The sequence below is a fragment of the Vicugna pacos genome, chromosome 7 (assembly GCF_048564905.1).
Source record: "Vicugna pacos chromosome 7, VicPac4, whole genome shotgun sequence".
In the NCBI taxonomy this organism is placed as follows: Eukaryota; Metazoa; Chordata; class Mammalia; order Artiodactyla; family Camelidae; genus Vicugna; species Vicugna pacos.
The window spans coordinates 45,292,609-45,314,499 of record NC_132993.1 but is presented as its reverse complement, the minus strand read 5'-3'; the positions used below and the strand labels follow the sequence as shown (position 1 = coordinate 45,314,499).

The following is a 21,891-nucleotide window of genomic DNA, read 5'->3' as shown; positions in this document are numbered from 1 at the left end:
ATACCCACTTTGGTGAGAGTTTTTATCATAAATGGGTGTTGAATTTTATCAAATGCTTTTCCTGCATCTATTGAGATGATCATGTGGTTTTTATCCTTTCTCTTGTTGATGTGTTGTATTACATTGATTTGCGTATGTTGAACCATCCTTGTGTCCCTGAGATGAACCCCACTTGGTCATGATATATAATCTTTTCTATGTGTTGTTGGATTCTATTTGCTAATATTTTGGTGAGGATTTTGGCATCTATGTTCATCAGTGAAATTGGCCTATAATTCTCTTTTTTGGTAATGTCTTTGCCTGGTTTTGGTATCAGGGTGATGATGGCTTCATAGAATGAGTTTGGGAGTATTCCCTCCTTTTCAGTCTTCTGGAGGAGTTTGAGAAGGACTGGTATGAGTTCTTCTTTGTGTGTTTGGTAGAATTCCCCACTGAAGCCATCTGATCCTGGACTTTTATTTGTAGGGAGGTTTTTTATTGCTACTTCGATTTCATTTCTAGTGATCAGTTTGTTCAAGTGGTCAGTTTGTTCTTGATTCAGTCTTGGTGGACAGTATGTTTCCAGAAACTTGTCCATCTCCTCTAGGTTATCCAGTTTGGTTCCATATAGTTTTTCATAATATTCTCGTATGATACTCTGTATTTCTATTTTATTTGTTGTAATTTCTCCATTATCCTTTCTTATTTTGCTAATTTGTGCTCTCTCTTTTTTCTTCTTTGTGAGTTTGGCCAGAGGTTTGTCGATTTTATTTACTTTTTCAAAACAACAGCTTTTGGTTTGATTGATTTTTTTCTATGGTCTTTTTAACCTGTATTTTATTTATTTCCTCCCTAATCTTTATAATTTCCTTCCTTCTGCTGCCTTTTGGGGGTTTTTGTTCTTTTTCTAGTTCATTCAGCTGGTGGGTTAAATTGTTTATTTGAGATTGTTCTTCTTTTTTGAGGAAGGCCTGTATCTCTATAAGCTTCTTTCTTAACACTGCCTTTGCTGTGTCCCATAAATTTTGTGTGGTTGTGCTTTCATTTTCACTTGTCTCAAGGTATTTTTTAATTTCAGCTTTGATTTCCTCATTGACCTATTGGTTTTTTAATAACATATTTAATCTCCGTGTTTCCCTTTTGTTCTCCTTTGTTTCTCTGTTGTTGATTTCTAGTTTCATGGCATTGTGGTCAGTAAAGATGCTTGAGATAATTTCTATCTTCTTAAAATTGTTGAGGTTTCTTTTGTGCCCAAGTACATGATCAATCCTAGAAAATGTTCCATGTGCACTTGAAAAGAATGTAAATCCTATTTTTTGGGGGTGTAATGCTCTGAAAATATCCACCAAATCTAATTTTTCTGTTGTATTATTTAGTTTCTCTGTTGCCTTATTTATTTTCTGTCTGGAAGATCTGTCCAGTGATGTTAATGTGGTGTTAAAATCTCCAACTATGATTGTATTCCCATCAATATCCCCCTTTATCTCTGTTAGTAATTGTTTTGTGTATTTAGGCGCTCCTATATTGGTTGCATATATATTAACGAGTGTAATATCCTCATCTTGTATCACTCCTTTAATCATTATAAAATGTCCTTCTTTATCTTTCTTTATGGCCTTTGTTTTAAAGTCTATTTTGTCTGAAATTAGTACTGCAACACCTGCTTTTTTGGCTTTTCCATTTGCATGGAATATCCTTTTCCATCCTTTCACTCTCAATCTATATGTGTCCTTCTCCCTAAAGTGGGTCTCTTGTATGCAGCATATTGAAGGTTCTTGCTTTATTATCCAGTCTGCCACTCTATGTCTTTTGACTGGAGCATTTAGTCCATTAACATTTACAGTAATTAATGATAGATGTGTATTTATTGCCATTTTGAACTTATCTTTGCAGTTGAATTGGTATATCCTCTTTGTTCCTTCTTTCTTTTGCGGTTTGGTAATCTTCCTTTGTATTATCATGGATTTTATTTAGTTTTTGTGACTCCCTTGTAAGTTTTTGGCTCGTGGTTACCCTTTTCTGTAAGTCTATTAGCCCATTACTTTATCTCGAACCCATCCTACCAAAAATAAAAAATTTAAAAAAGAAAGAAAAAATATATATATTTTCTTGCTTCCCTCTCCCACTCTTAATGATTTAAATGTCTTCTTTTACAATTTTGTGTTTATTTTACTTGTAATTCATGAGTTATCACCTTTCCAGTTATGAGTTTCTCATTTCTGTAGCATCCTGCTGCTTTTCTATTTAGAGTAGAGCTTTCAATATTTCTTTTAGCATGGATTTAGTGTTGCTAAACTCTTTAGTTTTTGCTTATCTGTGAAATTCTTTATTTCTCCTTCTATCCTAAAGGATAGCCTTGCTGGCTAAAGTATCCTAGGCTGCATCTTTTTTTCATTCAGGACTTTGAATATATCTTGCTACTCCCTTCTGGCCTGTAGTGTTTGTGTAGAGAAATCAGCTGAGAGCCTTATGGGGCTCTCACTTGTAACTCACTCTTTGCTTTTCTTTTGTTGCCTTTAGGATCATTTCTTTATGCTTGACTCTGGCCATCTTGATTATGATGTCTTGGTGTGAGTCTATTTGGGTTCTTCGTACTTGGGACCCTTTGAACTTCCTGTATTTGGATATCTGATTCCTTCTTTAAGTTTGGGAAGTTTTCAGTCATGATTTCTTCAAAAACCTTTTCAATCCCCTTTGATCCTTCTTCCGCTTCTGGGACCCCTATTATGCGAAGATTGGCACTCTTTATATTATCCCATAGGTCCCTTATGTTGCTTTCATTTGTTTTTATTTGTTTATCTTGCAATTGTTCTGATTGGGTGCTTTCTGTTGTCCTGTCTTCTAGGTCACTAATTCGTTCCTCTGAATTATCTAGTCTGCTTTGCACAGCCTTTAGATCCGTTCTCATCACAGCCAATGAGTTTACCAGTTCTACTTGGCTCTTCTTTATAGCTTCAATTTCATTTTTGACATATTTTATATCTCTAAACACTATGTCTTTTAGTTCTTTCAATACTTTGATCACTCCTTTTTTGAAATCTTGATCTAGTAGGCTATCAATGTCTATTTCATTGATCGTTCTTTCAGGGGATTTCTCTTGTTCTTTTAATTGGGAATGGTTTCTCTGCTTCTTCATCTTGCTCATATCTCTCTGGCACTGTGGCTTATGGAGTATCAGTTATCTACTGTGGTACTTAAAGGAGTTTATTTATCTAATGCCTAAGTAGGAATAAAACTTAAAAATAAAAAAAGGAGACAGAGAGAAAGAGAATTTTAAAAGAAGGGAGAAAAAAAGGTTTGAAAACAGTGTATAATCAATTATACAAGTGCAATTTGAATCAGACTAGCATTTGAGTTGAGACGTCTTTTTTAAAAACCCTTTAAAGAAAAAGGAAAAAAGATCAAAAAATGGTATTTGAAACCTATTTATAATCAATAACAGGAGATCAAAACCAAAAGAAATGAAAATAAAATCAGGTGGATTTTTTAAAAAATAATAATATAACTACTTTAAGAGAAAAATTTAAAAGGAACTAAAACTAGAAGCATATACAATTGTTTAGAAAGAAAAATTTAAAAAGGAATTAAAACTAGAAGCATATACAATTGTTTAGAAAGTGGAAATTAAAAGTAATAAAACTAGAACATAAAAAATATATGATAAAGAGAATTTTGAAAAAGGGGAGAGAAAAAAGGTTTGAAAACAGTGTATAATGAATAATTGAAGAGTAAGTTGAAGCAGAATAGCAATCGGGTTGAGACGTCTCTTAAAAAGCTTTAACATAGGAGAAAAGAGGAAAAAATATATTTGAAACTTGTGTATTATCAATAACAGGAGATCAAAACAAGAGATAAAAATGACATGACGTGGATTTTTTTAAATAATTATTTTAAAAGAAAAATTTTAGAGTGATTAAAACTGGGAGGATATATAATTGTTTAAAAAGTAAAAATTAAAAAGGTGATAGAAAATACAACAGGTAAAAACAGATTAAAAAAAAAAAGTGGGGGGTGTTCTCCTGGAAACTGTGTGCTCGCTTGGTGGCTCGTTGCCACTGTGCGCTCCGTCTCGGGGAGGGGGGCCACCCGCCGTCTCCCGGCGCCAGTCGCTCTGCAGCTCTGTGCCACTGCGCTCCGACCTGGGTCAACACTCCGCAGGCGGCCCCGGGAAGTCTGCAGAACAGCCCTGCCCCTGCTCCGTGTCCAAACTCAGCTCCTTGTTTGTTCTGGCGGCGGGAATTTTGCGAGGCACCAGGGCGGAAGGATCCTATCTGACTCGGGCTGCAAACAAGTCACTGTCTGGCCTTTGAGGCCGCCCAGCTTCCAGGGCGGATTCAGGTTTCACCCTGCCCCCACCTGGGTGCCAAGCCACAGCACCCTGTAGTCCCTGGGGGCTGCCTCAGTGCAGCTGTCCCCATACTCCACCCTGCTCGGGCAGCCTGTCCTGGCCCCCAGCTCCTGGCTCAGGGCTCAGGCTGGGTGTCCTAGGGACCCTCTGTGCCTGTTTAACTTAGTTATGTCGGTTAAGGGCTGCTCTGTACAGATCCGAGCTTCGGAGGCTCCCCCTCTGTCCCGCTGGCCTCTCCATCGGAGAGGGGGAGACCCAGGGAAGGAGCGCCAGTCCGCTCCCTCCCCGTGGGACCGGTCCCGCGCTGTTTTGCCTTTTCGTATTCCTTTTTTTTTTTTCTTTCTCCTACCAGATTTTTGGCATCTTTGTCTTTTGAAGAGGACAGTGTTCTGTCAGAGTTCCACAGGTGCTCTGGTTGGCTGAGTGGGTCCGTGGATGTGAGTCTTGGTGTATCTGTGGGAGAGGGTGAGCTAGGAGCGTCCTACTACTACACCATCTTGGCCTCTCCTTTTTTAATCTTCCTAAGAAAAAGTGTGGTAGATTAGTTTTATGAAATCTCATAAACAAGTCTGAAATTATTTTTAATTATCCTTAAACTTGATCAGTGGTTTGGTAGGGTAAAGAATTTTAGGGTGGAAATTTTTTTTAACTTTTTTTATTGAAGTATAGCCATTTTACAATCTGTCAGTTTCTGGTGTACAGCATAGTGTTTTATTCATATATATACATATATTCCTTTTCATATTCTTTTTCATTAGAGGTTATTACAAGATATTGAATATAGTTCCCTGTGCTGTACAGTAGGACCTTGTTGTTTATCTATTTTCTATATAGTAGTTAGTACCTGCAAATATCAGACTCCCAGTTTATCTCTTCCCACCCCTGTTCCCACCTGGTAACCATGGCTTTGTTTCCTGTCTGTGAGTCTTTTTCTGTTTTGTAACTAAGTTCATCTATGTCTTTTTTTTTTTTTTTAAGATTCCACATATAAGTGATATCACATGGCATTTTTCTTTCTCTTTCTGACTTACTTCACTTAGAATGGTGAACTAGGTCCATCCATGTTGCTGCAAATGGCTTTAAGAAATGTTTTTTAATGTATCATTTCATCATCTTCTGTCTTTAGATGCCATCATTGAAAAATTCAAAAGCCCTTTGAATTCCTAATTCTTGACATGTGAGTGTGGTTTTTTTCCCTTTATCTCTAGTGTTCTGAAATTTTACAATGGTTAGTCTTGGTATGAGGCTGTTTTCATTTATTTCACAGAGTGCTCCGTGTTCCATTTGGTCTAGCAACTTTTCATTTTCAGTTCTGGAAAATGTTAAATGTTTCATTAACGTTTGTCCTCCCCTCTTTTTTTTTTTTTTCTTTTTTTATTCTTCTTTCTGTAACTCCTCTTGTTTAGATGCCCTCTCTCAGTCCTCTAATTTTTTCTCTTCTATCTTTATACCTCTATACTTTTCTACTTTTTTGGTATTTCCCCAAATTTATCTTCCATGATTTCTATTGCAGTTTTTATTCCTACTTTTGCATTTTTATTTTAGACGTTCTTTTCTTTCCCCTAGATGTTCTGCTCCTAATGCAATCTTATTCTGGTTCCATAAATACAATATTTTCTTTCTTTTCTGAGAATTTTAATGATTGTTTCCTTCACCCTTCAATAGTTTTATTATTCCAAGTAAACTTTACCTGTTTATTCTGCTCTCTATGTTTCATGTTATAGGCTTTACCTCAGCATCTGATAGCCTAAGGTTAACAGCTCATTGTTAAGATAAAGAACTAAAAATATGTAGCTCAGTTTGCATGTTGAGCTTCTCTGTAGCCATTCTGTGACTAGATTGTTTGGAGGTGATACCCGATCTTGGTATTTGTGTCTTTCTGTTTAGGCTGGTCATATTCTCTAGAGAAGACTCTTCACATCTGCCTCGAAAGTAAAGACCAAGCTAAAGGATTTTGATAGTCAAGAGGGAGAAGCAGATGGAAGGATTGTCTATCATTCAGTAATCCTGTGTTCTATATGATTTAATTGTCCTTTGTCCAGAAGAGAAACCTCTAGTTTTTGGTCCTGCATGGGTGAGAGTGAGGGGCAGCAATTACCCTGCAAGGAGGGTGGGATTGGATTATTGATGAGTAGTATGTATGAAAAAGTAAGCAAATAATATTAACTCTAAGAAAATAAAAATACAGGAATGGAGAAAGGTGATGGATCAGCTAATCAGTACTGACCTAATATTATCTGAGTCTCCTTATTGTAGCTCCCCTCCCCTCAAGTACTGTGAGCGTCTGATTCCTGAGGCTTCGAAAGATTTTGTTGTGTAAATAAAAAATCATTTTATTTTACTTTCCCCAAAGCTAGTTTAGAGTTTGGTCTCTAGGTTCAGCTAAATCAGTTACTCTTTTATCCGTATGTTTTACAGCTTCCACAGTCAACTATTCTCTAATTCTCTGCATCTTTGTAAACTTATGCCTTTAAAAAAAAACAAAATAAATTACAGACACACACATTGTTATTTGATTTTAGAAAGATTTTAGGCAAGAGCAAAATTAGATGAGTTCAGTTTATTTTAACCTGAAATATTGATATTTGTCCTCTTGAATAAAAATAGTTGTTCATTTTACTTTTGTATTTCTATATATTATCCTTTCAAGCTTGACACTTAATTATGTCAAATCCAACCATGCCAAAATTTTGCAGCCTGTCAGAGGGAAGAGTTCCTGCTTTCTAACCATTTTTATTTTAAATTTTTAATTATGCCTTGGGTATAAGGATCTGTGATGAAGAGCACCCTTCAGCTTTCCCTTCCAAAAGAAGATTGTTTGCTCTGAGAGCCACGGCGGCCATCCATGCTTTGCTTCATTTTGAATTGCTCTTTAGACCTTCTGATTGTTAACACAGGAAATGAATTGGCTATTTTGGCATACTGGTGCTATTTCAAACTCAAGCTAATCCCAAAGTGACTGTATTTTTCTTTGGTATGTGTCAGTTGTTGATTATACAAAGTTTTATCTTCAATCAGAGCTAAAAGCTAGGTAATAAAAGGGAAAAATAATTCAGAGCATTAGTTAAGCATTTGTTGAGTACCTGTTGTATACAGGGCTCTATATGGGGAGCTATAGTAGAAGAAAAAGCTCTTGTTCTTTGAGAGGTAATTTAATAAGGAGAAACAGTGAACGAACATGAAATATCTAGTGAATGCTAGAAAACCATTCTTTCTGCTTGTTTTACCAGATACTTGTATTTAAAAACAATAAGAGAAATAGGAAAAGAAATTATGAATGTATGCATTCCCTTTGGATCTTGGCTTTGTTTATTCACCATTATAATAGTCTTTTGTAAGAATTACATAATGTAGAGTGATATAACTAAAATCAGTATGTTATCACGCTTCCTTCAGCATTTCTCAAATTCTTGATAATTGTTTTTAACCCTAAAAGATTAAGCAAAGAATATGAAAGAAAAAAGAAGATAGGTGATTTGGGTGGGGGAGGAAAGTTTTATATTTAATACTTTTCTTTCCCTTCAGATTTCAGTACATTCATTTGATTCCATGCCTATTTACCTTCAGGAAGAGAAAGAGAATAAAACAGAGTGGTGAGAAGTATCTTAACCCACTGCCAATCTGTAGCATCCAGCATCTCTGGTCCCTTCTGACTGCAGAGAGTTTCTAATGGCCATTTCTGACTTCTAACGTGGCATTTCATTTTAGTCATCTGTTGTTCTTGCAGGCATTTACTTTAGTCATCTGCTGCTCCTGAGCATGTTAGTGCTGGCCACTCATTTTCTTACATCTTACTGAACTTTGTAACTGCTTCCAAGTTTCTGAAGGATATTTGATTCCATTACTATGTCCAAATACTTGGCATGGCAGTAGAGATGATGAGAGATGGCTGGTGGTGACCAGTGGAAATTTGTGTATCTACTCGTTCAGGGCCAAAAATTACAATAAAGTCATAGTGCATAGTGGCAAGACTAGGACTAGGAACTGCGTTTTCTCATGCCCAATGATCTCTCCACTGACCAAAGTAAATTGTTTCCTGATTTTTCTTCACATCTGCCACTTTTTGAAATGCAAGTCCTCAGTGACAGAACTGAGCTTATCGTGTATCCCTATGCTCTTGGCCAGTCTCTTGCAAAGTGTCCTGATTTTATCCTTTCAGTCTCTTGGACATTTTCCTTCTTTCTGTTTAGGGAAAATACTGAGATTGCTTTGTAGAGCGATCATATGTGGGAAATGCTGCTTATAATTGATGATAACAGCTGGAAGAGATGAGCATGGTTTGGGGCTAATCAGTTAAGCCGAATTCTTGATACTGAGAATATTTATTTATACTGTTGACTCACCTCTGGCATGTCTCTAAAACCTATGGGGCCTCATTTTTTTCATCTGTAAAATGGAGATAACACGTATACCCTATAGCTTATGGCAGTTTTTTGAGACTAAAATGGGATAGAAAATGTAGGAGAAGGTAATAACCTACATGTAAGGTGGTTATTTGAACTTACAGAGGCTTAGAGCAACACTTAGGATTCTAAGTTAGGGAAAACACAAAGATGAATATTGAAGTGACTAATCAAGGTGGGAGACAATGGACAACTATAATGTATACAGTGGTATGCAGGCTTGATTCAATGATGGAGGAGTTGTAAAGAGTAAGGGATTGTTAAGACTTTTACACTGATACCACTTGATGGCTTTTGATTAAATTAGCTTGTGTAGGTGTGCGTTTATATTCGCAGAAAAGTCTAAGAACTCTTATAAAAAGGGGTTCTTTAAAGCAACAATGGTAAGAAATTCTTCCTCGGTCACTTAGCATAAATAGAAAAGATGGTCTATTTTATCATTTTACAATTGTTAAAGTAATATAGTAGTATAAGAGTGAAAAAAGTCCTCTGGCCTGATAAATATTTATCAAAAGTCAGTATAGAATTTAATTCTTAGACATCTCATACCAAATATCCTGGAACTACATGCAGAAGCTACAGTTTTCAGTGTGTGTGTGTGTGTGTGTTTGTGTGTATAACAGTAAAAGGTCAGTTGTTTTCATTTATTCCCCTAGTGTTTAGAAGGCTCTGTTTCTTTTTAAAATTTATAAAGGTTGTGATTAGGGTAAAAATGGGGGAAAAATCTGAGTTGTAGGGTGAAAATGTAAAAAATTAAGAGTAATTATTAATGAGTTTCATTCATTGTAAGTCTTAACTGTAGGCATTAAAGTAGTCTGGTAACTTAAAGTGCACCTGTTAAAATTATGAAAAGGTATTATTTAATGTGACGTAGACTGAAATGGCTTACCAGGAAAGAAATCTATGATAACAAGTACAAACTAATACATAAGGCATGAGGTGTTTAAGGGATGAAGTGTTCTATATAAGGAGATTATCTTTGGAGAGACAAATCCGTGACTTGAGAAATGAGGCTAAGCATTTTTGCCTAATGAAATCTTGTGTATAAGGGTACTTAATTTTATTATGTAAAGTGGTTTTCTTTAATCCTTATGAGTCTGTACAGAAACCTCTAGGAACCCTCATGATACTGACTCTCCAAATATACAGGTCATAGCTTGAATAGCTCATTTGTTCAGTTATTGTTTTGCTACACAGATTGTGCATAAATATATTTTTTGGTAACAACTTCAAGATACTATCAGATAGAGCCAGGAGTCCTTTTAACTAACCCTTGTTTCAATCTCTGCTCCTTCCCCAGAGGTAGTATCTGTTATATTTTGGTTTATCTCTTTCTAGACCTATTTCTGTATATTCACATATTTGTACCTGTGGGAAATATAAAGTACTGTTTGTATGCTTTATTTGTGTGTGTGTGTGTGTGTGTGTATATATATCACACAATACTATCTTTATGACACTTGCTTTTTTTCCACAGAAATATGTGTTTTGGAGAGCTTTTTCACATTAGTGCATTATAAAACCATGTTGTTCTTTTAATTGTTGCAGATTTTTCATAGAATGGGGATTCAGCCATTCCCCTGATGAGGAACATTGAGGCCGTTTGTTTTTTCCTATGTTTCCCAATAATTTCACAATAAGCATCCTAAAAAGTTGCCTCATTAGAAGCAATATTAACAATTATCATGATCTTTCACTTGTAATAAGTTGTGACAGTGATGGTTAGGTTGAGTTAAATCTTGATATTTTTAAAATTAAAAACATTACTTGAATTCTGGTAATGGTGGCATGAAGAGGCTGGCATTTCCCCTCTGCAAAAAGCAAATATAAAACCAGACAGAATTGTCAAAAACAGCCATTTAGGGGTACTGGAAATTGACCAATGGCAGTTTAAAAATTGATCTTGCACAACTATTAGGGCTTTGGGTGAGAACAGTGTAAGTCTGTGGCTTTCTGGCTTTGGCCTTTCCCAGATACCTCCTCAGGAATACCCCTCTGCCTGAGTTGGTGAAAACTGAAGCTTTATCAGCTTGAGACTAGCTGAGAAAACCAGCCACTTTGTGCCAGAGTTGGAGGTAGGGGAGTAATTTGGTTCAGGGAAAGGAGGAGTGAGAGGGGACACAAAAACCTGTGGCTTTGCAAGTGCAAAGTGGTGAATTTGGTTGGAAACAAGATGGAGAGAACCTGCTACCTTGCTAGCTCATGGTTGTGGACCTAGTTTGGGGTGACCAGTGGACCAGAAGAAATTTGATAGGGAAATCCCAGAAATGAGAGTACCATAGAGGGGCTGAGATAAGCTCTCCACACAGTTCTGGTTGTCTGAGAAACTACATATGTGAAGCGGAGACCCAAGAGAGCCTGGCAAAAAGTTCAAACCAAAAGACTGGAGAATTGGCTGCAGTGTTGAATGTATTCCCCAATCTATACACAAATCAACCGGCAGAGGCTGGATATCTTACAGGCTTGAGATGTTTGAGCACAACCATTGCCTAGGTCATTGGCTAACCATTAAGCTCTACAGACAGACACAGGGACACACCCTAGGAAGCCAGGCTCAAATACAAAAGTAAGAATTTAAAAACTGAACAGAGATGTCCCAGAGCATACCATGTTAGAAAACTGATTCTATAGCCTTAGTCCGGATGAATTATTTAAACAGCTCTGAAAAGTAAAATAAATCTAGAATTACCACAGTAGAGTGAAGGTTCAATTTTCAAACAAAAAGTGCTGGATGTGGGGGGAAAAAAAACTAAGAAAACACGACCCATAATCAGGACAGTGAATGGAAGCTGACTTTGAGTGGACTTGATGTTGAATTTAGAGACTTCAAATCGGCTATTTTAAATATGTTCAAAGAATTAAAGGACAATATGTTAACAACACTTAATAAAGAATACCAGTAGTGAAACAAATTAGAAAAGGACCAAATAGAAATTGTAGATTTGAAAAGTACAGTAATTGAAATGAAAAATTCATCAGATAGGCTCAATAACAGATTTGAGGTGGCAGAGAAGATCAATAAAAAGTACTTAAGCCAAAGAAGAGAGGGAGAAAATATTAAGTAAACAGAGCCTCAGAGACCTGTGAGACAATGTCAAAGCATTTCAACATACATGTAATGAGAGTTCCAGACAGAAAGGAAGGAGAGAAAGGGACAGAAAAATATTTGAAGAAATAGTGACACCAAACCACCCCAGATATGGTGGAAAATACAACTTAAAAAGGGTTCCAGGAAGATGGAATAAGCACACTACACCCAGTCTTTCCTGGTGAAAGCAGCTATAAAAACTGGATCCCATACAGGAGTACCTACTTGTGGACTCTGAAAAGTCAATAGTAGCAGGTGAGTTGGAGAAGACAACCAAAAATTTAAGTACCGTTGAATCAGTGGTGAGTTTACTTTTATTTTTTTTCTGCTTTATCCCTGGACCTAGCCACAAACCTTGAGTATCAGAATGGACAGATAGAACTCCAAAAAGTCACTGTTTCTGGCGTAAAGGGCAAGGTGCTCAGCAGGATTTCAGAAATCTCTCTCTTTTTCCATATTTTCTTGCACCCATCCCCTAAGAAATCCTTTGGCAGCAGTTCTGAAGCAGCTACAACAGCCACAAGGAACCAAACTAAACTCCAAAACAGGAAACCTTCCTCTTCAGTTGGAGGAGTTGTAGTTCCTGTCATTTGTTTTTGTGTGTGTGTGGTTTTTTCCTGTGTTCGCTGAACCAGATCATGAGCCCAGTTATAGAAAGTACACTGCAAAATGGGTTTAACTATGTCCCACACTTATGGCTGGAGGATCAGTAAACAGCTTCCCAAAGAACCTGAAGTGCCAGACAGATTACAGAGATTTGGAAAGGAACTTCTTAAAGTTGTTAAAGCTTTCATGGGCTCATCCTTGAGATATGCATGTGAGGATCTGACCCTAAAATGCATACATATATGTTTAGTACTGAAATATGCCAATAGACCACCAACTAAGTCCCAGACTGGCTAGTGGATGGTGCATATGTGGAACAGATCCAAGTAACACTGTGAAAGTTCTGAACAGTTTACTGGTTTCTTATAAAGTTAAATATACACTTACATGTGATCTAGCAATCACACTATTAGGTATTTACTCAAGAGAAATGAAAACTTTAAGTTCACAAATAAGGATGTAGATAAACAGGGAAAACTAAACTAAGATGGCATTGGTACCTTAGAAGGTCAGAATTTGAGACCTGAACTCAACTGAGTCAGTTGCTTGCTAAAACAAAAGTATCAGCACTCTCCGTAAGATTTCAACAAGACAGCCTTTTAGTAAAAATGTACCGCATACAATTCAAAATCTCTTGGCATGTGAAGAACCTAGAAAACTTTAATTCATGTGGGCAAAGATCAGACAGTAATACTGAAATGACCCAGATGTGGAAATAAATTATCTGAGATAGATTTAAAGAAGCTTTTATAAATATGCTACAAGTAAGGTTTGACCCCCCCCCCGAAATGAATGGAAATATAGAATGTCTCAGTAAAGAAATGGAAAAAAGAAAAAACAAATGGGAAATTTGGAACTGAAAAATATAATAACAAAAAACTAATTGGACAAGCACAGTAGTAGAATGGAGATGACATGAACTTGAAGGTAGATCATAGAAATTTATTTAAATTGAAAAACAAAGAGAAAAATAGTTGGAAAAAATAATGAGCTGAGCTCCAGGGACCTATGGATAATACCAGACACCCAGAAGGAAAGAAGAAAGAATATGGTACAGAAACAAATATTTGAAGAAATAGTGTCTGAAAACTTCCCAAATTGGTGAAACACATAAGCCTGTAGACTCAAGAGGTTCAGTGAACCTCAGATGGAATAAGCCCAGTGAAATCCATGCCCAGAAACATCATGATCAAATTGCTGAAAACAAGATGGAGAGAAAAAATACAGAAAGCAGGAAAAAAAAAAAAAACAGTAGTAGAGGAACTATTTGAATGAATATGGATTTCTCATCAGAGACTATAGAGGCAAGAAGGAAGTGAAACAATGTGTTTTTAAACACACTGTGGAGGGGAGAGAGGGGCAGTGCAGATGTCAATCCAGTGAAAATATTCTCTAGAACCTACTTTTTTTCTTTTGAGAGGATTTCTAAATGAAGAAATTACACTTAATAGAAAATAGTTTCCAAGTAATATTGCCAGAAAGTGATATGAGCTGTTTTTGCAAGGCACTTAGTTCATGATAGGAATATTGATAAGTTCATTGAAAATTGTAGTTCACTTTCCTTTCTGAGTTAAAACTTGTCATCAGAGGATGATAAAGTGCAAAGTGGGTCAGTTAAGATGATTAAATTAGGGGAAAACCCAATGGGTTCTATATTTCTGCTTTCTGTATTTTTTTTCATTTTGTTTTCAGCAGTTTGATTTAACTAAAAACATTGTTTATAAGGTGGGAAAAATTGTAATTATATTGCTGTTGAGATTTGTTTTTCACTTACGCTTTGAATAATTAGCAAGAGTCACCATGAGAGATGGTTGAAGAGACTGAATTGAAGACTATTAGATACAACAGAATATTTAGCATTTATATGGTTTTAGTAGATTAGTTATGTAAATTTATTGTATAACCTCATGAGTTGTCTATTTTATAGATAAATAAGTATGTAGTTAAAAATTTTTAATGTTGCATTGGAGAAAATGAGATTAAAATTCAGAATTTCACTCTCACTGAAATTTAATCATTCCATTTGTTATAACAAATAATGAAATGAGGAGCTCTTGGTGGAGATATAGCTGATACAACCTGTTTAAAGGACAATTTGACAGTATTTGACAATAGGAAAATCTCATATCCTTTGACCTAGCAGTACTACTCTTAGTATTTACTTAGTAATGATGCATACATAAATACATATATATGTTTATAAATACAGACATGAGCTGCTGATTGTAACACTGATTATAGCTGCAAAAAAAAATGGAAGGAACCTATATATTTTTCAGTAGAGGACTGACTGAATGTTGATGCATGCATACTGTGAAGTACTAGATACATTGGAAAGAATGAGTTCCAATATGGAAAGATTGCTAAGATATTTTATTAATAAAACAATCATAGTCAGGTTATGAAAAAGAATATATTCAAATATAGGGATAAATTTTACTAGAAAGGCTATGAAGGAAATCTCTTTGGAGAAAGTCAATTTTTGTGTTTAAAATATTTTAATATAGTTAAACTTTCACCACACAGATATATATATATACACACACATATCCATGTGTATATATGTGTGAATATATATTGGCTTATTAAAAATAACCTATTGTTTTTTAAACTCATTTTTCATCAAAACTAACATTTTTATCCATTATCTTCTAGTATTGAATATTACCAGTAATAAGTGGCATTGGAGTCTGATTATTGTTCCTTTTACAATCTCTTTTCTTTTTTTTCTGGACATCCTCACCTCTCTCCTGTTAATCCTCAGCATTTTGAAATTTCACTTAGATATGTCTAGATCTGGGTCTTTTTCATTCATTTTGAAGTTTGTATGTCATTTAAGTTCAGGAACATTTTCTTTTATAATTTCTTCAACTATTTCCTTCCCATCCTTGTCTCTGATCTTGTCCTGCGAAACTCCTGATAGGCACTGTTGGACTTAATTTTAAGTTTTCTCATATTTTCCATCTTTTCTTCTTTGTTCTGCATTTGGGAGTTTACCTTGACTTGATTTTCCAGATTAGCAATTTCAGCCTTATTCTGTCATTTAACCTGCTGTTTGATTTTTTAAAATTTAACAATACTATTTTTAACTGCCAGGAACTTTTTCTTCTTCTCAGATTGCTCCATTTTCTCCCTTTTAGCCGCCTGCTCCTATATGAATGCAATAGCTGCTCACATATCTTTAAGAATGCTAATAAAAATAAAAACAAAGTTCTATTCTCAGCACCATCTGTTTCCCTCATAGTTTAGTTTGTTCGAGCTTTGTCCCCTGTCACCAATGTTTTCTTCAGATACCTGATCTGAAGTGGTTGGTTTATATTTATAAGTGAAGGACTAGGCTGATTAATCTAGAATATACAGTTGGTGAGGGTTTCCTCTGTAGATGTGTAGGGTGCCCCCCTCTCCTGGAATGGGAGGGCATCAGTAGGCGCTGAGTATGTTGTAATCCTGTCCTCAGGGAGGCTCCTTTGGATATTTAGGCAAAAAGCTGGTGAGCAAGCTGGGAGCCCTCAAGATAGCTAAATTAAGAAGGAGGAATTTACTCAGGAGATAGAACATACTAGTACGAGGCTGTAAGTTGAATGAACAGAAGGGGAAAAGGTGTTGCCACTCCTGGAAGTATTAGACAGTGTGGTAAGGGGAATTTTTGGTTGTCACAATAACTGAGGAATACTACAGGCATTTGGTAGTGTTCCTACCAAACATTTGAAGAATAATCCTGTGCAGAAAGAATTATGCCAGTAGTTTCCTATTTGAGAAATACTACTTTAGTGCATTCACTCCTGGATAATCAGTCTCCCTTCCCCAACACCTCTTCTTTAGTGTCTTTTGTGAAGGACCAGGTGTACTTCAGCCTCTTTGCTCTTTGTTTAGGCCCCACATCCGTGTAAGGAACCCTTCCCATGCAGAACATGTACCCACTCTCTCTGGAAAGAAGTTTGTGGAACTTCAACCAAAAAGTGTGCCTTTGTTTATGGGATTCCTTAATTGCTGTGAGTGGTTGCCCATCCACTGTGCCTGCCCTTTTCTTTTGTTGACTCCAAGCTTAGATTTTCTCTAGGAATACTTTGGGAAATATGGCTCCAAGTTTTGTTTTAAGGCTTTAAATGTTGAGCATAAATTCAAGATTTTCAGTAGGGTGAAATGTTTGATTATTTACACTAAGATGCCTTCCTCTGGTGTCTCGCCAGTTTCTCATCATCTTATCATTCTGCCACCCCCATCAAAGAAAGAGTTAACCTCTCTTTTCCGGCACTTACTCAGTGTTAATAATGTACTAGAAGGTATTGTTCCAGGAGTTTCCATGCATTATTTAGCTGCAACAACCCTGTAAGATAGATGCTATTTTCATTCCCCACTTAACAGAAAGAAACTGACTTGGAGAGGTTAAGTCATTTACTCAGGTTTTCAGGACTAATTAAGTGGTAGAGTCCGGGTTCTTAACTACTAAGCTGTATCACTTAATTCTGCATTCCTTCTTAGTGTTCTTATCATCGTGCTTTATTCATGTCTTTACACATTTTGATCTATTAGATTTAGGTTTTAGAGGAAAGATAGTGTGTCTCTGTTCTCTTCAACATCTACTGTCATGCCTGGCCTAGAAGTGTTCATCTAACACTGATTAAATTAGCTGAGCACATTCAAAGTTTAACTTTCTTCCTTGACTCAGTATAACTAAATTAGAATTTGAAGATACTAGTTTGAGAGCTAAGGTATTGACTGCATATTGTCATTTTATAGAAAACAATTGTTTTTATTAATCTAATGATTTAGATGAACTCTTCCTGTCATAGTCAAATCAGTTGTGTGACTATTGTGTCAAAATTTAATTATAAAGAAGTATTACTTGATCCAAATTTCAGTAGGCTCCTTTTTTCTATACCGTTTCTTGGAAATGTATTAAAAAATTTTTTTTTTTTGGCTGCTCTATTGCAAATGCATTAGAAGTTCTCCACATGACTTTTGGTTAGCTCCTTTAAAATTATGCCTAAATATTTTCAAATGCAAACAGAATAAGATTTTGTTTTATGTTTTCTGGATCTGTAAATTATGCAGCATGGTTCTGGTGAAATAATTGTTACTCTTTAAAGCATAAGAGCAGAAATAATTTTTAATGTGATGGAAATTAATTTACTTGTCATATTTTCATTGGAGAATTCAGTTTGTTGAACTGAATGGGAGTGAATATACCACCAAATGTGATTACAAAAGGATTTTTAATATTAAAATAGGCTCTAGTCTTAATTCATTAAAAATGGTTCATCTATTTACTTATAGTTCTAAAAACGGGGTAGTAATGCTTTTGTAAAACAATTTTAGAAAGCTTTTGGAACAGAATATAGGTGGGTAAATACCATTCATTTTATTAAATTTGCCTTTTTTACTGAACTGTATTATACAAAGTTAGAAGTATATTTATATGTAATTGATATTGTAAAAGCCTGCTATTTTTTAGTAGACTAAACATTGCACTTCTATCTTTATGCTTTGTAATACTATTTGTGGAAAGTTAAAAGCTTTAAGATTACTGCTTTATAAACTACATCATATTTTGCTGATTCCAAGTATTATACAAATGTTTTATTTATAAATAATAATATATAATTTTAAAACTATTCTTTATTTTGGTAACAGAAAAAAGTTACATTTTTGTGACTGAAACTAGGTTATTGAGAACTTGTGATGTATCAAACTGTGGGCTGGTTGCTGGGAATATAGGTTTGAACATGACAGAGCAGATTTCTGTACTTATCAGGCTTAAGAGCTTAAAAAGAAAATTATACATTAAATAAATACTTACCAAAATATTTACAAGTTTATTAAGAGTTATAAAGTGTAGAATACTATGAAACTATATGTTGGGAAAATTTATCCTAATTGGAGCAGCCAAGGACATAGAAATTCTGCTCCTGAAGAATGGGTATGAATTAGGTACACAAAGATGGTGGTAAGTTGTGGGGGAGGACTTTGCATCAGGATAGGGAAAGATTGGTGCCACTAAAGCTACAAAGGATGGTACAGATTGTTGAATCTAGTAATGTATTTAAAAGGCTAATAAGCCATAAAATTTACATTTTTATCAGTTCCTTGCAGGTGAGGTATGTATCACTCATAAGAAATTTATATATATGTAGGAGGCTTTTGTGTAGTCTGGGCAAGAAATGATGGTGGCTAGGACTCATGAGGGGCTGATGGAAAGAAATTGTTGGATTCCAGAAATATTCAGGAAGTAGTCTACTGTTTGCTCTGAGTTAGTTTCTGTTCCTACCAGTGTCAAACTTTCAGACATTTTTACTGTTTTTTTCCCTCTTTAGCTATTTGCTTTATTTTTGGTTTTTTTTTTACCTTTATTAATATTTTGCTGCTGTTTTAATAGAGATTCTAAAGGGAGACTATAAACTTCAGCAGTCAGTCTACCATATTTAACTGAACCCTACCCCCACTGATTTGAAATGTCACCTTTTGAATATATTAAATCCTATGTAGCTATTCTGTTCAAGATTTCCTGTTGCTGTGCCAGTGCTGCACCAGTTCAATTTATAGTGTTTTTATACGTGATAGTGCAGTCACCTCATGTACATTTATGCCCTTTTCCAAACGTATTGGCTGATTTTACGCACTTAACTTTCAGGTAAATTTTAGAATAACTTTACCCCAAAATTTTATTGGGATTTCTGCTAGGATTTCTTCTTACTTTCTTTTTTTTTTTTTTTTTTAAGAATGTTTTGGAAAGAAGTAACATTTTTTTAGTATTAGATCTTCCTATCCCAGAACATGGTCTCTTTATTTATTTTAAATGTCTTCTAATATATTGTATAGTTTTCCTCATATCTGTCTGAACGTTTTTATTTTAGCCTTATTCTTTATTTGTAGATTTTGTTGCTGTTATAAATGGGATATCTTTTTTCCCCCAATGATGTTTTCTAATTGATTTTTTACTATTATTTAGAAAAACTTTCGACTTTTCTATATTGCTGTAATGTCTAGTCACTTAACCAAACTCTTATAACTAACTTTAATAATTTTTCAAATGATTCTTTGAGACTTTTCTAAGTAGATAGTTACCATCTGTGTTTTTTTTTTAATGTCACCTCTTACTTCATTGATTAAAATTTTCAATATGGTTTTGAAAAGTAGTATTCTTAGTGGGTAGTCTCGATCTTTTCCTTGGCTTTTAAGGTAAAACTTCTGGCTTTTTTCCATTAAGTATGATGTTCATATAGATTCTGGAATAAAATTATTCTGGTTTCATTCTAGTTTTACTATGGTAACATTTTCCTTTAGGATTGGATTTTGAATTTTATTTGATGTATTTGAAGCATTGAGATGATTGTGGAGTTTTTTTTTTCTTATACTATGGTAATATACATTACACTATGCATTTCTTAATGCTGAACTCTCTTTACTAGGATAAACTGTACTTGGGTATTAATTGCTATTTTTTAAGATATTGTTAGATTCAGTTTGCTAATATGTTGTTTGAGATATTTGCATATATGCGCTTAAGGGGGGTTATAATTTTCTTTCATTGAGTTTTGAAATCCATGTAGAAGTTGGAAACTTTTCGCTCTTCACTATGTTTTGTTTTAAAAATGTGAATCATCTCTTTCTTTTGAAGGTTTGATAGGATTTATTCTTAAGTCTATTCAGGACTAATGTCAGTTTAAAAGGGTAGATCTTTGAAAACCTTTTCAATTTCTTTTATTATGGTCTGTTTCCATTTTTACTTCTTTTTCCAAAGTTTCAATAATTGACATTTTCCTAGCAAATCCCTACAAGGCTAAATTTTAAAGTAAAGTCATTCATTGTGGTCTCTTTGGAATCTTCTTTATGCCTGCAGTTATTTTCTCATTGCATTTCTAATGTTACTTGTGTCTTCTCTTTTCTTAGTCAGACTAGCCAAGTATCAGTCTATTTATATTGGTCTTTTGAAACAGCCAACATATTGATCAAATCTATGGGGTTTTTTTTCTTGGACTGATTTCTGTTTTCCTTTTTAACTCCTTCTATTTCTGAATTTCCCACTACTTGTAAATTTTGGCCTTTCATGGTCCATAGCGGGTTTCTCCTACTTTTCCTCTCATTGCCCTTGTCTAGTGGGAAAATTCTTCAGGTTGAGCTCCCCACTACGCCTGCTGCTGCCCCCACACATTATAATTTAATCTTTTTCTTTCACCAACCCCCTCAAGTAAGTCTGTTTCTTTGGCAGTTAATGTTTCTGTTTATTAAATTTGGTGAGTTGCATTCATGCTTCTAGTTTCTGTCAATGTTTAGTGATTCTTGATTTGTTCATATTTGTAATTGAAGGATCTAGATTAAATATTTTAATTTTTCTCTAGTTCAATTAAGAATCCCATTTGTTTGTTATTGAATCTAGCTTCCAGTTAAAGAGTCCATTCTCTAGTAATTAAGGAGAAGTATAACTTGTAGGAAACTTAACTTTCTGAATTTTGGGACTTTCCTTTCTTCCTGGAATTTCTGAGTAAATTGGGACACTTCCCTGCCTGTCTGGCTCCTACTCAGCTTTGCAAAATTCCCATTACAGAGAGCTTCCTATTTCATGTATTATGCACACTAGAGTTGCCTTGTGGTTATCCATGTCTGAATGATTATTATAGATTTAGTTTGTGTTTGAATAGTTTATAAGGTTAATTCTCTCTCATTACTCTTTGTTGTAATTTTCTCATATTTTCTTATTTTTTTCATGTGCTTTTAGGACAATTTAGTTTAAACAAACTTGTATTTTTTTGATCGTTCATGTTATTAGATAACTAATTTATAAGGACAAACCAGTGAATTGGCTTCTTAAGGGCAATTATTTCTTCACATTGTCCTATAACATCCCAATAAATGAAGGCAAATGGAATTATGCCAGGTATCAGAACATTATTTTATTCACAACAGAGTATGGAATGAAAGTGTAGGGCAAATTCTTGCACATCAAGGAAGTTATGCTAAGGTTTGACATTTTGTAACTGGATCACCAGGGTAAGTTCCACATGCCACCACCCCCTTATCTGACCTCTCCACCAGTTCCTGTTTGCCTTTCCCACTAGTCAACTCTGAGACGCTATAAATCCAAACAGTTCCCATTCAAAATAGGATGATATTGAAGACATCAAGTTTCCTTACCCCAGCTCTCACCTTTGGGATTAAATAGCCTGGAACAGGGCAGGTAAACTAAGTGAGAATTTTTCAGCAGGAACATTATAAATAATATCTGAATTCAACTCCAGAAAAAAGTGCTACCGGGGAAAATAAAGTCTTAACAGATGTTCTGAAACTGCCCATAAGAAAGGACTGGCAAATGATCTTCTAAGTACAAGCTCTAAGAGTTCTGGGTTCAGTGGGGCTTTGGCTGGTCCAGTCTGGGCCTGCAGAGCCAGATGACCTAGGGGCTGCTTGGCAAGCACACTGCAGTCTGTCTCAGTCTTTCATGAGAGTCCTTCAGTTCCATCACAGACTAC

At 35.2% G+C, this 21,891-nt stretch overlaps 1 protein-coding gene across 6 annotated transcripts in view; it reads left to right on the top strand.

The window, feature by feature from the left end:
• Positions 1 to 21,891, top strand: part of PALS2 (protein associated with LIN7 2, MAGUK p55 family member) — a 102,951-nt gene that overhangs the window by 22,567 nt on the left and 58,493 nt on the right. Inside the window, exon 1 of one of the 6 annotated variants that reach the window (XM_072964821.1) lies at positions 12,055 to 12,073. The exons of the other annotated variants lie outside the window; for them this stretch is intronic. The gene's annotated coding sequence lies outside the window, so the exon portion shown is untranslated. Of the gene's footprint in view, positions 1 to 12,054; positions 12,074 to 21,891 lie in introns of those variants that run through there. 6 annotated transcript variants of the gene reach the window in all.